This window comes from Marmota flaviventris, chromosome 7 (genome assembly GCF_047511675.1).
Source record: "Marmota flaviventris isolate mMarFla1 chromosome 7, mMarFla1.hap1, whole genome shotgun sequence".
In the NCBI taxonomy this organism is placed as follows: Eukaryota; Metazoa; Chordata; class Mammalia; order Rodentia; family Sciuridae; genus Marmota; species Marmota flaviventris.
The window spans coordinates 31,522,419-31,538,377 of NC_092504.1; the positions used below are offsets into that span (position 1 = coordinate 31,522,419).

Here is a 15,959-nt window from a genome sequence, read left to right on the forward strand (position 1 = left end):
AGTTGCTGGAATCATAAGCATATAGTACTGTGCCCAGCTCCCCAGCCCTTTATAATTTTTTATTTTGAGATAGGATTTTATTAAATTGCCAAGACTGGCCTCAAACTTGTGATCCTTAAGTTAACAATTTTTGTTAACATATCATTATCATTATGAAGCATTCGCTCAACCACAGTTAGAGGTTACAAAATATTTTCAATGAGTTTCTGTAAAAAGTAGAATAGAACTGGTAATGAAAAGGGTAATGTGAAAATGACTGAAGGTACATAATTACTCAGTAATCACTAAGACCAACACAGCCATATTTTCCTAGACACTAGGAGACCTCTTTTAGTGTCACCAGAAAGGATTATACTTTAAAAACAAAAAATAGAAATATATAACTTAACTTGTCCTGCTATACAAGTTTTATAAACCCATTTAACTCATATACAAATTCAGAAATTTTATCAGTTTAATATGGAAATTGTATCAATTTCTAGGTAAGGGAAGTCAGAAGAATGGCAGTCAAATTATCACTTTCAGCAAGAAAAGCTTTTCTTCACTGACTGCTACGCAAAAAGGAGCCATTTTAGCTTTAAGAAAAAGAAAAATGATTAGTGGTTGCCTAGCATGTGCGACTCCCTGGGTTCAGTCCCAAGTACTTCAAAAACAAAGATAAGAAAAATGAGTAAATACATACACTCGTAAACACACACAACCAAGAATGTCAGAAATTATTCATCATGGGGCTGGGGATACATATGCTAAGTCCTGATTCAATACCTAGTATTTCAAAAACAAAAATATATAGAAATTATTCATCATTCATCAGGAGCCTGGCTTAGACTAATCTGCAGTGAGGCTTTGGGAATCCTTCTGAGAGCAGGTATTGGATCTTGACCATTTATGGGTTCCTGGCTATATTTTTTCTTTTTTGGTTTTTTTTTTTTTTTTTTTTTTGGTCCTAGGGATTGAACCCAGAGCCTTGCACATGCTAGGCCCATGCTCTATCACAAAGCTACACCTCCAACCCTCTTACAACCCCTCACATTCACAGGCAAGCTGTACTGTAGGCTCTGAATAATGAGGCGCCAAAGTATCATGACCACATTCCTAGTATAGGGTGCAGAGTTTTTTTCCAAATGAGAGTAGGGTAATGCATATATTCAATGTGTCAGATTCAAACACCTAATTTGATTGTCTTTATTTTTATTTTTTAGTTGTACATGAACACAATAACTTTATCTTTTTTATTTTTATGTGGTACTGAGGATTGAACCCAGTGCCTCACATGTGCTAGGCAAGCACTCTACCACTGAGCCACAACCCCAGCCCTGATGGGTGTTTTTTATAAATTAAAAAACAATATATTTAGTAAAATGGGAGAATCTAACTTTTTGCTTTGTTTTTTATTACTGGGGATTGAACCCAGGAGTGTTTTATCATTGAGCTATATCCGCTGACATTTTTATATGTTTTAAAATATTTTTTTAGTTGTAGATGGACACAATACCTTTATTTTATTTTTTTAATTTTTACTTTGTGCCAGGGATTGAACCCAGGGCCTTGCATGTGCTAGGTAAGTGCTCTACCTCTGAGCCACAACTCTGGCTCCTTGTATGTATTTTTTGAGATAGTGTCTTGCTAAGTTACTGAAGGTAGGCTTGAACATGCAATCTTCCTGTTCAGCCTCCTGAGTTGCTGGGGTTAGAGCCATATGCCACTGCACCCAGTAATCTGTTTTGATGAAACTCTTTAAGCAAGGAAGCCTAATTCACAATGCATCTTGGGTTTTTTATTGTTGTTGTTTTTGTTTTTTATTTGTTTTGGGAATACAATTGTACTACTGATGCTGATTTGGCTACTCCAGGGAAAAATCACTTGTAAATATAACAGAGAAAAACCAAGGATAACATGTACTATGAAGCAAATAGGCATGGCAATATCTACAACATGGAACCACAGACAAAATATTTTCTGCATTGTGAGGAATGGGGACCCACATGTGGACTATCTACTGACAATAACTGCCACCCAGTTTTTTTTTTCCCAGTACTGGGAATTGAACCTAATAAATTAAAAAATAAATTTTATAATAAATTAATAAATTAAAAAATAAAGGCATTGTGTCCAACTACAACTAAAAAATAAATATTTAAAAAAAGAAAGCTAAAAATAATCAGGTTAAGTCTAAATATTTTAAAATATTTTTAAATGTCTAACACTAACAGGTTGAGCTATTTTGCCTAAATGATATACAAGTATAGCAACCACTCCTGATTTTCTCAAAAAACTTCCCTAACCCTACAAAATACTTTTTTTTTGAGTATAATTACTTTATTGAACCAAGAATCATCATGCAAGTTACTGACAATGAAAAGACAACAGCATAATTTACACTTACAGTACAGTTTACTGTGATTACATATAAAGGAAGATCAGTGCATAAAAATGTGACTAGAAGGTCCACAATGTGAACAAGTAATAGCAGCCAAGAGTTGCAATGGGTCGTGAGCGGGGAATTGGAAAGGGGGATGTTAACATTTTGTTCCATATATCTACATTACTTCAAGCTTTCATAGATAGTCACATATTACTTGCATTATTAAAAGACAAAATTTCAAGGACTGGGGTTGTAGTTCAGTGGTAGAGCACTGCTAGCATATGTGAGGCAGTGTGTTAGATCCTCAGCACCACATAAAAATAAATAAATAAATTAATTAAATTAAATTAATTAAACAAAAATTTTTTTAAAAAGACAAAATTCCAGTACTACAAAAAACAAGCCTGACATTGATTTGCAAGTATGAAAATAGGTTAAATTAAAAAAAAATCCCTCCAGTTGTAGAAATGCATAGTTTTAGTTTGGGCTGCTACTACAACTCCAAAAAGCTCTGACCCCAAGGTTTTGGTGGGTGTAAAGCTTTGGGCAGAACCATCGTGTCTGTTGATAGGGAGGTGATGGAACCTCCCCTTTGAAACTATGGAGGCAGCTCTAAGGATACTTGACTCATTATTCCCTTGTCTTGAAAAATAAGGCACATTTGCAACCAAACAGCTCTATGGTCCTGTCCTGTAAAATCCAAAAAGTCCAAAAAAACACTCCTTCATTCCACCCTGTCTTTTTCCCTTTCAGTTCTACCTGGCATTTTCCTGCATGAGTTGCTGACTAATGCTATGATTCACACATACAATAATCTTCTTAGCAAATGGTAAGTCTACCACACCCTTGATGTTCTCTAATGAACTCACTTTCTTATTTTTTTTAATATGGATAGGCTGCAAATTTTCTAAATCTTTTAAGTTCTCGTTCCTTTTTGCTTAATTCCATTTTCAATTCATTTTTCTCTTTTCAAATATTCCTATAAACAGTCAGAAGAAAACAATTCACTTCCTTCAATACTTTGCTAATAAATCTCTTCACCTCAATATCCAATTTTGCCAGGTACAATGGAGCACACTTGTGATCTCAATAATTCAGTAGGAGAAACACAAGTTCAAATCCAGCCTTAGCAACATGGCAAGGCCCTAAGCAACTTAGTGAGACCCTCTCTCAAAATAAAAAATGAAAAGGGCTTGGGATATAGCTCAGTGGTAAAGCACCTCTGGGTTCAATTCCCAGTACCAATAAATAAATAAATATCTAATTTTATAATTGACAAGTTCTATTTTCTATAATAGATCACAAATAATTCAGCTAAACTATTTGCCACTTTGTAACAAAGATCAACTTTTTGCATTGTCCAAAAATACACTCCTCATTTATGTCCAAGACCATATCAGACCTTACTGTATCTCTACCAAAATTATGTACTTGATTATTTATGTATTCTTTAAGATAGAAGCTTTCTCTATAACTCTGCTTTTCTGAACCTCTCCAAATTATCTATAAATCCACATTTCTACCCAAAGTCCCTCACAGCAACATCAATCTATTCTGTCATGTACCTAAAAACTCTACAGCCTATATGCATTACCCAGTTCCAATGCCACTTCCACATGTCTTAGGTATTTGTTACAATAACATGCTAATTCTCAGTACCAATTTCTATCTCAGTTCAGGATAAAATTACAAATACCATACACTGGGCAGCTGAAACAAACATTAATCAACAAGGTATTGGCTAATTTGGTTCCTGACGGAGGCCCTCTTCCTGATTTGTAGATGGATATCTTCTCGGTATATGCACACAGGTAGAGAGAGAGATCTCTTTCATGTTTCTTCTTATAAGGGCACTATTCCTATTAGAAGGGCTCCACTATCATGACTTACCTCTAAAAAGCTCCACTTTCAAGTATCAACAAATTTGAGATTAGGGGGTTTAACATATGAATTTGGGGGTGACAATCCACATAATGTATATGTAATATGATCCCTTCTATGTAAATTAGAGATAACCTATATACATAGAAATATGCATATAAAATTTCTAGAAATATATAGCTGGTTTTTCCAGCAACAGCCACAGTATTTCCAAGTCACACATGCTCTTCCAGAACTTTTCTTTTTAAAAACTATGGAACACTTAGGGCTGGAATTGTAGCTCAGTGGTAGAGCACTTGCCTAGCATGTGAGAGGCACTGGGTTCAAACCTCAGCACCATATTAAAAAAATAAATAAAATAAAATAAAGGTATTGTGTCCACGTACAACTAAAAATATTTTTAAAATATGGAAGCTGGGAGTAGTGGCGCACACCTATAATCCCAGTGACTCAGGAGGCTGAGGCAGGAAGATCATAAAGTCAACCTCAGCAATTTAGCGAGGCCCTAATCAACTGAGTGAGACTCTGTCTCCAAATAAAATACAAAAAGTGGGGGATGTAGCTCAGTGGTTAAGCACCACTGGGTTCAATCCCTAGTACCAAAAATAAATAAATAAAAGAATACTTCACAAATTTGTGTGTCATCCTTGTGCAGAGACCATGCTAATGTTCTCTATATTTTTCCAGTTTTAGTTTACGTGCTGCCGAAGTGAACACTCTTCCAGAATCTTGCTACTCTTCATGAAGAGGTAGAATCTATGGGCTGGAGTTGTAGCTCAGTGGTAAAGCACTTGCCTAGCATGTGTGAGGCACTGGGTTCAATTCTTAGCCCCACATATAAACAAAATAAAGGTGATCATCAACTAAAAAAAAAAAAGAGGTAGAATCTATTTGCCTTCCTCTTGAATATGGCCAGGCTAGTGATTGCTATAACCAATAGAGCAAAAGTGCTATATATGAGTTCTCAAGGTAGGTCATAAAAAGCTGCTGCCTTGAATAAAATACACAGAGACATACCGACAAAAATACAGTTCTCTCCTACTAGACAAAGGCGCCATAAAATCAAATTGGAGAAAAGATAGACTCTTCAACAAATGGTGCTAGGAAAACTGCAAACCCATATGTAGTAAAATGAGACCCCTATCTCTCACCCTGCACAAAACTCAACTCTAAGTGGATCAAGGACCTAGGCATTAGACCAGAGACCCTGAATCTACTTGAAGAAAAAGTAGGCCCAAATCTTCATCATGTCAGCTCAGGAACTGAATTCCTAAATAAGAATCCTAAAAAGTAAAATCAAGAATCAATAAATGGGATTGTATCAAACTAAAAAGCTTCTTGACAGCAAAGGAAACAATCAAGAATATGAATACAGAGCCTACAGAATGGAAGAAAATCTTTGCCACCTGCACTTCAGATAGAGCATTAATCTCCAGGATATATAAAGAACTCAAAAAACTGAACACCAAAAAAACCAAATAGCCCAATCAATAAATGGAACTGAACAGTCATTTCACAGAAGAAATATGAATGGTCTCAAATATATGAAAAAATGTTCAACATCACTAGCAATTACAGAAATGCAAATTAAAACTACACTGAGGGGCTGGGGTTGTGGCTCCGTGGAAAGTGCTCACCTAGCGTGGGTGAGGCACTAGTTCAATCCTCAGCATCATGTAAAAATAAATAAATAAAAATAAAGGCATTGTGTCCTCCTACAACTAAAAAAATAGAATATATTTAAAAAAGCTACACTGAGATTTCATCTCACTCCAGCCAGAATGGCAATTTTCAAGAATATAAGTAACAATAAATTTTGGCAAAGATGTGGGGGGGAAAGGTACACTCATACGTTGCTGGTGAGACTGTAAATTGGCACAACCACTCTGGAAAGCAGTATGGAGATTCCTCAGAAAACTTGGAATGGAACCACCATTTGACCCAGTCACCCCACTCCTCAGCTTATACCCAAAGGACTTAAAATCAGCATACTGTAGTGACGCAGCCACATCAATGTTCATAGCAGCTCAATTCACAATAGATACGCTAGGGTACCAACCTAGGTGCCCTTCAACAGATGAATGGATAAAGAAAATGTGGTGTGTATATACACAATGGAATATTACTTAGCCATAAGAATGAAATTATGGCATTTGCCAGTAAGTGGATGGAAATGGAGAATAACATGCTAAGTGAAAGAAGCCAATCCCGGAAAACCAAAGACCAAATGTTTTCTCTGATATACAGATCCTGACTCACAATAGTGAGGGAAAGTAGAGGTTCACCGGATTGGACAGGGGAGAATGTGAGAAAGGGAAGGGGGAAAGACAGTAGAATGAATTGGACATAACTTTCCTATGTTCATATATGAATACACAACCAGTGTAATTCCACATCCTGTATAACCACAAGAATGGGAAGTTATACTCCATGTATATATGATATGTTAAAATGCATTCTACTGTCATGTGTATAGATATACATGTGTGTATGTGTGTGTATATACACACACATGTATATCTATACATATGACAGTAGAATGAATTTTGACATATATACATGGAATATATGTATGTGTGTGTATATATGTATATATATGTGTGTGTGTGTGTATATATATATATATATAAAGCCGCTGCCTTTTTTTCCCCCCTTCTTCATCTTAACTCAGGATGGATGCCTGACCTTGGAACCAAGCCACCGTACTGTGAGGAAGGCAAGCAGCCACATGGAAAGGCCATACATAGGTACTCTGGCTGACAGTACTAGTTAGGGTTTCAGCTACTCACCAGCCTCAAGTAGTAGGGAATGAGCAAGCCTTCAGATGCTTCCTGCCCCGACCCTGAGTTTTCCAGTCAAGAACAAAGACATTATACACAAACAAGTTGTGTGAATTCCATCTGCACAATTTTTAAGCTTAATAAATGGTTGTTTATGGCCACTGTTGCTTTTTTAACTAAAACAAAAATTAATTACATGATTAAGTCTTCATAGCAACATGAAAAATTCTCAACATTATTATTAAATTGGGTGAAATAGAGATATACTGTAGTATCTAAAAACATATTTATTAGAAAGGTCTGGGAAGATACAAATAAAATTCATCTAGGAAAGCAGAGAATATGCCAGGTGTGAAAAAGTGTAGAGGGAGTTAAGTCTTATTTTTTAAAGAACATATCCATACATTAATTTGTTAAATAATTAAATAGCATCCAAAATTTTATTTACTTATTTATTTTGGTAATAATGATTGAACCCCAGGGTACTTAACCACTAAGCCACATCCCCAGCCCTTTTTGAAGGTATCCCTAAGTTGCTGAGGACCTCACTAAGTTGCTGAGTCTGACAATGAACTTGTGATCTCCTGCCTCAGTCTCACAAGCCACTGGGATAATAGGCATTCACCACTATGAATAGCTGTATAAAATTTTAAAAACACACTTAACAAAAATACTGGATACAATGTGTGCTGGGTACAGAGGTCTCATGTGAAACTTCTAGCACACATATTCTTCTTCCAGGGAAGATCCAGGAAATCTTTTCTTTTTTTTTCCAATATTTTTTTTAGTTGTAGACGAACACAATACCTTTATTTTATTTATTTTTTATTTGGTGCACAGGATTGAACCCAGTGCCTCGTATGTGCTAGGCAAGCGCTCTACCACTGAGCTCAGCCCCAGCCTAAAATCTTTCTTTTCCTTTTTCTTTTTTTTGGGGGGCGCTGGGGATTGAACCCAGGGCCTTGTGCATGCAAGGCAAGCACTCTACTGAGCTGTATCCCCAGCCCTAGCCCAAAATCTTATGTGATTTATTTAAGTGTAGTAGACATCAGGTATACTTCACAGGGTCATTCAGCCTATAAGGAAGAATCTGAGCATGGGTCTCTCAGATCAGATGCTTACAGTACATTAATACAGAGGCAAATTTCAGTAAATTAAAGATGCAGATTTATGCGATTTGGATTAAGCACTGAAATGTAACTCAACAATTTAAAAGAAATAAAAAAAGGAGGATTATGTACATTCCAAATTTTAGGTTTTAAAGAGAAGAGGAAAAATAATTCCAGTAATTCAAGTTCAAATGTCTATAACTGTTCTCTTTCTGGAACTTCTATCACTAATAGAAGAAATTATATACCAAGAGACAATTAGTTAAAGAGAAGAGCAGAAGAAAAAAGTAGGTAAAAAGGAAGACAGTAAACCAGAATAATTCTTCAAATGAATTTAATTGAAACAGAAATGAACTGTCTCTAGAATGTTTTCATGGTTGCAAAGAAATGGATGATTTTCTCCACCAAATGAATACTACATAAAGTAGCTACATGGATATACCTTGGACTTCTCTTTGTCCTTTTTTTCCCCTAAAGGACACCAAACAACTTAAAAGAATGATTTATGATTAGACCACAGTTTGGTGCTGGCACTATTTTTTGTATGTGGTAGGGTTCTACTAGTATATCACTAAAACTCCAAATTTATCACTGGGTATTCTCCCCTATTAAATAAAACAGAACAGCTGGTAAGACGGCACATGCCTGTAATCCTAGCTCCTTGGGAGACTGAGGAAGGAGTATGCAAGCTTGATGCCAACCTTGGCAATTTATAGACCCTGTCTCAAAAGAAAAAGAGCTGGGGATGTAGCTCAATGATAGAGCACTCTTGGGTTCAATACCACAAAAGAAAAAAAAAAGAATTATATGTAACATGACAAAGAGTCTGATTTTAATTAAAAGAACTCATTGTATATCTGCTCTTATTTACCTCTTTGAGTCCTTTTAGATAATATTGAACAAGCATTAAAACTCTGAAGTAATAAGCTAGAAAAGAAAAATGTCCATGATTTAACATATCCATTTAAAAAAATGTTTCTAAACATTCCTGTAACAAACATGTATCTGGAAAAATACAACTGCATTAAGACTAATCCAACACTTTTGTAATTCAATGAGAAAACTAAAATCAAAGTAAACCTCTGTCACAAGCACCCTAAAATGGGCATTCTTTGTACTGCAGTCATGTCAGTCTTGAACTTAAAGCCCTGTTCATTTACAACATGTAATTTGGAATAATCCTATCATAAAACACAGAGATGGTCATCTGCTCTACATTTCATATTGCAGATTGATAATAAAATGAATGAAAAACAAGTTTTATTCTTTGTACTAAACTTACCTAAGAACTGATCAGGCAGCAGTGGAGCCTTAGCAGACACAAAAGTGCTTTCCTATTTTTATAAACAATGATGAGAATGATTCCTATCAATTTAGACATCAAAGGTAATAAAAGATCTTATTAAAATTTCCAGGCTTGGGCCTAGGATTGTGGCTCAGCGGTAGAATGCTTGCTTGGCATGTGTGAGGCACTGGGTTCCATCTTCAGCACCACATAAAAATAAATAAATTAAATAAAGGTATTGTGTCCATATACAACTAAAAAAAATTTTTTTTTTAAAAACTGCCAGGCATGGTGGCACAAACCTGTAATCACAACTACCTGGGAGGCTAAGGCAGAAGGGTTGCAAAGTCAGCTTGGACAATTTAACAAGATCCTGTCTCAAAATAAAATTTTTAAAAAAGAGCTGGGATATAGCTTGATGGTACAGTACTTGCCTAGCATGAGCAAGGCCCTGGGGTCAAGCCCTAGTTCCAAAAGAAAAGGGAAAAAACAAAAAAGAGTTGAGTTTTATTAAAACCATTGAGGGCTGGGATTGTGGCTTAGCTTTAGAGCGCTTGCCTGGCACGGGCGGGACCCGGGTTCGATCCTCAGCACCACATAAAAATAAAATGCATTGTAAAAAATATAAATAAATAAATAAAATTAAACCATTGAAAAGCTTGGTGGGTACCATGGTGTGGCAAGCCAGCCATGGGCTGTGTGTGCGCTGAGAGCATTTTGAGCGCATAAAGTGCACTGGACTCATGATGCTGCTCTGTCTGGGCTGTGCACGTAGGTGTCCCTTTAGCTTGCTCTGCCTTTGATGATCACATAGCCCATGAGATGGGTGTGACCTTCCAAGATGTTCACAAGCAAGACATCAGGAAGCTAGACTCAACCCCCTGAAACCTGACCCCTTGCCTCATTTGAATGGCTTCTCCCTAATAAATCCAGGTTCAAAGCGTGTTCCTTCTCTTTTTTGCCTGCCTTACCCCTCTTGTGGGAGCTGTGGCTGAGGAGCGGTCACTGAACACAAAGAAAAGGTACTTTCTGTGTCTATGTCCTTATTTAGTCCCCAAATTCATTTGGAGTGACCCTGACTAGTTTAGTTGTGTGTCACAACACCATGGTACACATGTGTACCCTATCTAAATAAATCATTTACATTTACTCATTTTCAGTAAAAAAAAAAAAAAAAAAAAACTTCTGTAATTATTAATTTTATGTGTAATTGTACTATTATAATGCCTTTGAAGCAGATTATGAAATGTTTATTTCATTTAAATAGGTAAGGCATTCATGCATTCACATTGTTCTAAAATGGAAAAACTCAATGTCTCTCTCAGGATCCTATTCCTAACCCTCATCCTCACATATGTCCCCACCCCCTGATCACCTATGCACTAACTTATAGGTGCTAGAAGAGCAGAACATGATACTCAAGTAGTAGTTCAGGGCCTACAATGAAACTTCTAGCACTGAATGTGCATCTGCCAGTCTCTAGTCAGCTTCAGAACCTGGAATAATAACTTCATCTCTGTACTTCAGTTTCCTCAGCTATAAAGGAAATCCTAATACTTGCATCAAGTCTTTTCGTGGGTTAGGCTCCTTTAAGACCCTCCCTATAATAACCACTGTCTGAGGTACAGTCCTTTTGACCTTTTTAAAAATACATTTACAAACATACAAACATCTCAAAGACATTTCTGACTTTTATGAGCATTTCCAAAAATCTAAAATCAGTTTCCCTTTACACTCACAATAGTGTTTATATTGTTGTTCAAGAAATAACAGTTCGAATTTAATTTAGGGAAGATGGCGGCAAGGGGAGTGCATTGCCCCCGTGTGCCGCGTCACTGTGTGGGAGTATGACAAGTCAGGACGGCTAAAGGCTATCTTGTTAGGAATTTCCAGCAATAGTGGGGTGCTCCGGAACCTGGAGGAAGGATTTCCATCGCACGAGGATCGGCTATGGGGACTCAAACGCGAGAGATTTGTCGCACGGAGGATAACACTGCTTATTCAGCAAATCGCCCCGCGGCTAGAGTCTGCAGCGAGCGCTGGGAAACGAGGAGGAGATAGTGGCGCAGGGATACAGCGCTGCAGTTTCTGCCAGCCGTGCAAGCACCGTACTCAGTGCTGAATTCTGGGTTCGAGACGGGGAAGGAAGCGGTCCATTTTGGTTCTCCACACCAGTCAGACCACAGAGGAGGCCAGCGGCCACCATCTTGGAGAGCTGACGTCACCATCCCTGTTTTCGACTGACCGCAGCTCATTCAGCCATAGAACAGGTAATTTCAGGCTGCCATTCGCCTGCGGCTTGCAGACAGATTACTCAGGCTCAGTGCCTGAGTGCTTCTTGGAGCCTGCTCTTATCAGAGCATACACCGAGCACAGAGCGACCGAGTTCCGGCTCCCGGAACTGCCCTGGCCCAGGGCTAAGGAGCCCGCGGAAACTGCTTCTTGGAGCCTGCTCTTATCAGAGCATACACCGAGCACGGAGCAGCTGAGTTCCGGCTCCCGGAACTGCTCTGGCCCAGGGCTAAGGAGCCCATGGAAACTGCTTCTCGGTCCGGGTCCTGCTGAGGGCCGGTCAGGACTCACCCGTTGCTTTGGTTACCTGGCAAAGGGAACGAAATGCTGCCATTCGCATAGGATACCAACATGGCAGAGATCTGATGTCATCAGAAAGCAGCAGAGGAGAGAACTTCATCAATACCAGCGGCGACAGAAACAGTTGGCCTCCTGGTAGGGAGGGTGAGGCACAGACACCCGAGTCTCTCTCAATTTGTCGTTGAGCCAGAGGGGAGGAGCCAGGCTGCCGCCCGCGCCCGGAGCAGGCCCAGCGGCTCGCTGGCATGGTGATCGCGTGACCCCAACTGGAGAGGGGGCGGAGCGGAGCCGCCACCCGCGCCCGCAAGGTGGGCAGACATGCGACCCAGTGGTACACGGGCATGGTAGGAGGGGCAGGGCAGAGCCGCCGCCCGCGCCTGCAAGGTAAGCAGACCTGCGACAGACTGGCGGGTCAGGCCCAGCGGCCTGCCAGCGTGGTACACACGGCACCCCAACTGGAGTAGGGGCAGAGCAGAGCCTTCGCCCGCGCCCGGATCAGGCCCCGCCAGTGTGGTGGTCACGTGACCCCAATTGGAGTGGGGGTGGAGTGGAACCGCCACCCGTGCCCGCAGGGTGAGCAGACCTGCGACCAACCTGCAGATCAGGCCCAGCGGTCCGCAGGCATGGTAGGAGGGGCAGGGCAGAGCCGCCGCCTGCGCCTGCAAGGTAGGCAGACCTGTGACAGACCGGCGGATCAGGCCCAGGAGCCTGCCAGCGTGGTACACACGTCACCCCAATTGGAGTAGGGGCAGAGCAGAGTTGCCGCCCATGCCAGGAACAGGCCCAGCGACTTGCCGGCGTGGTAGTCACGACACCCCAATTGGAGTAGGGGCAGAGCAGAGCCGCCACCTGTGCCCGAAAGGTGGGCAGACCTGTGACCGACCAGCGGGACAGGCCCAGTGGCCTGCCGGTGCGACAGACACGTCACCCCATTTGGAGTAGGGGCAGAGCAGAGCCGCCGCCCGCGCCTGCAGGGTAAGCAGACCTGCAACCGACAGGAGGATCAGACCCGGTGGCCTGCCGGCGTGGTACACTCGTCACCCCAACTGGAGTAGGGGCAGAACAGAGCCGCCGCCCGCGCCCGGAACAGTCCCAGTGACCTGCCGGCGTGGTAGTCACGACACCCCAATTGGAGTAAGGAGAGAGCAGAGCCGCCGCCCGCGCCTGCAAGGTAGGCAGACCGCCGCCCGACCCTGCAAGGGAGACTTTTCAACTATACAAGAGCAATATAAATATATAGGAGAAAAAAACATTTCAAAAACACAACAGTTTCACCAAGCAGAAAGAAACGCAAGCAGTATAAAAAGACAAGGAAAGAAAGGACCACAAGCAATGCAGGTCAACTCAACTTTAGAAGAGGTAACAGCTGCAGCAGATGGAATGTCAGATAAAGAATTCAGGATATACATGCTTCAGATGATCTGGAGTATCAAGGAAGACATTAGACAGCAAAATCAGACAATGAAAGATCACTTCGACAATGAATTACACAAATCCAGGAAGCAAAGGATCAACTATACAGGGAGATAGAGGTTATAAAAAACAAACAAACAGAAATCCTAGAAATGCAGGAAGCAATAAACCAACTTAAAAACTCAATGGAGAATACTACCAGCAGAGTAGAACACTTGGAAGATAGAACATCAGACAATGAAGACAAAGTATTTCAACTGGAAAAGAACATAGACAGCTCAGCAAGACTGTTAAGAAACCATGAGCAGAACATCCCAGAAATATGGGATAACATTAAGAGACCAAACTTAAGAGTCATTGGGATACAGGAAGGTACAGAACTCCAAACCAAAGGAATGAGCAATCTATTCAATGAAATAATACGAGAAAACTTCCCAGACTTGAAGAATGAGACAGAATCCCAAATCCTAGAAGCCTACAGGACGCCGAATGTGCAAAATCATAAGAGATCCACACCTAGACACATTATAATGAAGATGCCCAACATACAGAATAAGGAGAGAATTTTAAAAGCTACAAGAGAAAGGAAGCAGATTACATTTAGGGGTAAGCCAATCAGGATAACAGCTGATCTTTCAACACAGACTCTGAAAGCTAGAAGATCCTGGAATAACATATTTCAAACACTGAAAGAAAATGGGTTCCAACCAAGAATTGTGTATCCAGCGAAATTAAGCTTCAGGATGGAAGATGAAATTAAAACCTTCCACGATAAACAAAAGTTTAAAGAATTCGCAGCTAGAAAACCATCTCTTGAAAACATCCTCGGCAAAACATTACAGGAAGAGGAAATGGAAAATAACAATGAAAACCAACAGTGGGAGGTAGGAGAGTAAAGGGGGGGGAAATAATCAAAGAGGAAAACAAACCATGTTTAGTAACAGAAATAAACAAATATGGCTGGAAGAACAACCCATATCTCAATAATAACCCTAAATGTTAATGGCTTAAACTCACCAATTAAGAGACACAGGCTAGTAGAATGGATCACAAAACAAGACCCAACAATATGCTGCCTACAGGAGACGCATTTGATAGGAAAAGACATACATAGGCTGAAGGTGAAAGGTTGGGAAAAATCATATCACTCATATGGACTTCGGAAACAAGCAGGAGTGTCCATACTCATATCAAATAAAATAGATTTCAAGCCAAAGTTAATCAAAAGGGATAAAGAGGGACACTACATACTGCTTAAGGGAACCATACACCAACAAGACATAACAATCATAAATATATATGCCCCAAACAATGGTGCAGCTATGTTCATCAAACAAACTCTTCTCAAGTTCAAGAGTCTAATAGACCACCATACCATAATCATGGGAGACTTCAACACACCTCTCTCGCCACTGGACAGATCTTCCAAACAAAAGTTGAATAAGGAAACTATAGAACTCAATAACACAATTAATAACCTAGACTTAATTGACATATATAGAATATACCACCCAACATCAAGCAGTTACACTTTTTTCTCAGCAGCACATGGATCCTTCTCAAAAATAGATCATATATTATGTCACAGGGCAACTCTTAGACAATATAAAGGAGTAGAGATAATACCATGCATCTTATCTGATCATAATGGAATGAAACTGAAAATCAACGATAAAAGAAGGAAGGAAAAAGCATACATCACTTGGAGAATGAACAATAGGTTACTGAATGATCAATGGGTTATAGAAGACATCAAGGAGGAAATTAAAAAATTCTTAGAGATAAATGAAAACACAGACACAACATATCGGAATCTATGGGACACATTGAAAGCAGTTCTAAGAGGAAAATTCATTGCTTGGAGTTCATTCCTTAAAAAAAGAAAAAACCAACAAATAAATGATCTCATACTTCATCTCAAAATCCTAGAAAAAGAAGAGCAAAACAGCAGCAAAAGAAGCAGAAGGCAAGAAATAATTAAAATCAAAGCTGAAATTAATGAAATCGAAACAAAAGAAACAATTGAAAAAATTGACAAAACTAAAAGTTGGTTCTTTGAAAAAATAAACAAAATCGACAGACCCTTAGCGATGCTAGCAAAGAGAAGAAGAGAGAGAACTCAAATTACTAGCATACGGGATGAAAAAGGCAATATCACAACAGACACTTCAGAAATACAGAAGATAATAAAAAATTATTTTGAATCCTTATACTCCAATAAATTAGAAGATAGTGAAGGCATAGATAAATTTCTTAAGTCATATGATCTGCCCAGATTGAGTCAGGAGGATATAGACAACCAAAACAGACCAATATCAATTGAGGAAATAGAAGAAACCATCAAAAGACTACCAACTAAGAAAAGCCCAGGACCGGATGGGTATACAGCAGAGTTTTACAGAACCTTTAAAGAGGAACTAATACCAATACTTTTCAAGCTACTTCAGGAAATAGAAAAAGAGGGAGAACTTCCAAATTCATTCTATGAGGCCAACATCACCCTGATACCTAAACCAGACAAAGACACTTCAAAG

The 15,959-nt window shown here is 39.4% G+C and overlaps 1 protein-coding gene and 1 non-coding gene across 3 annotated transcripts in view; both read right to left on the reverse strand.

The window, feature by feature from the left end:
* Positions 1–15,959, reverse strand: part of Smim14 (small integral membrane protein 14) — a 75,150-nt gene that overhangs the window by 23,086 nt on the left and 36,105 nt on the right. The window lies entirely within an intron of this gene.
* Positions 4,857–4,963, reverse strand: LOC114101000 (U6 spliceosomal RNA). Its single transcript, XR_003584199.1, has one exon. It is a non-coding gene; the product is annotated as a U6 spliceosomal RNA (small nuclear RNA).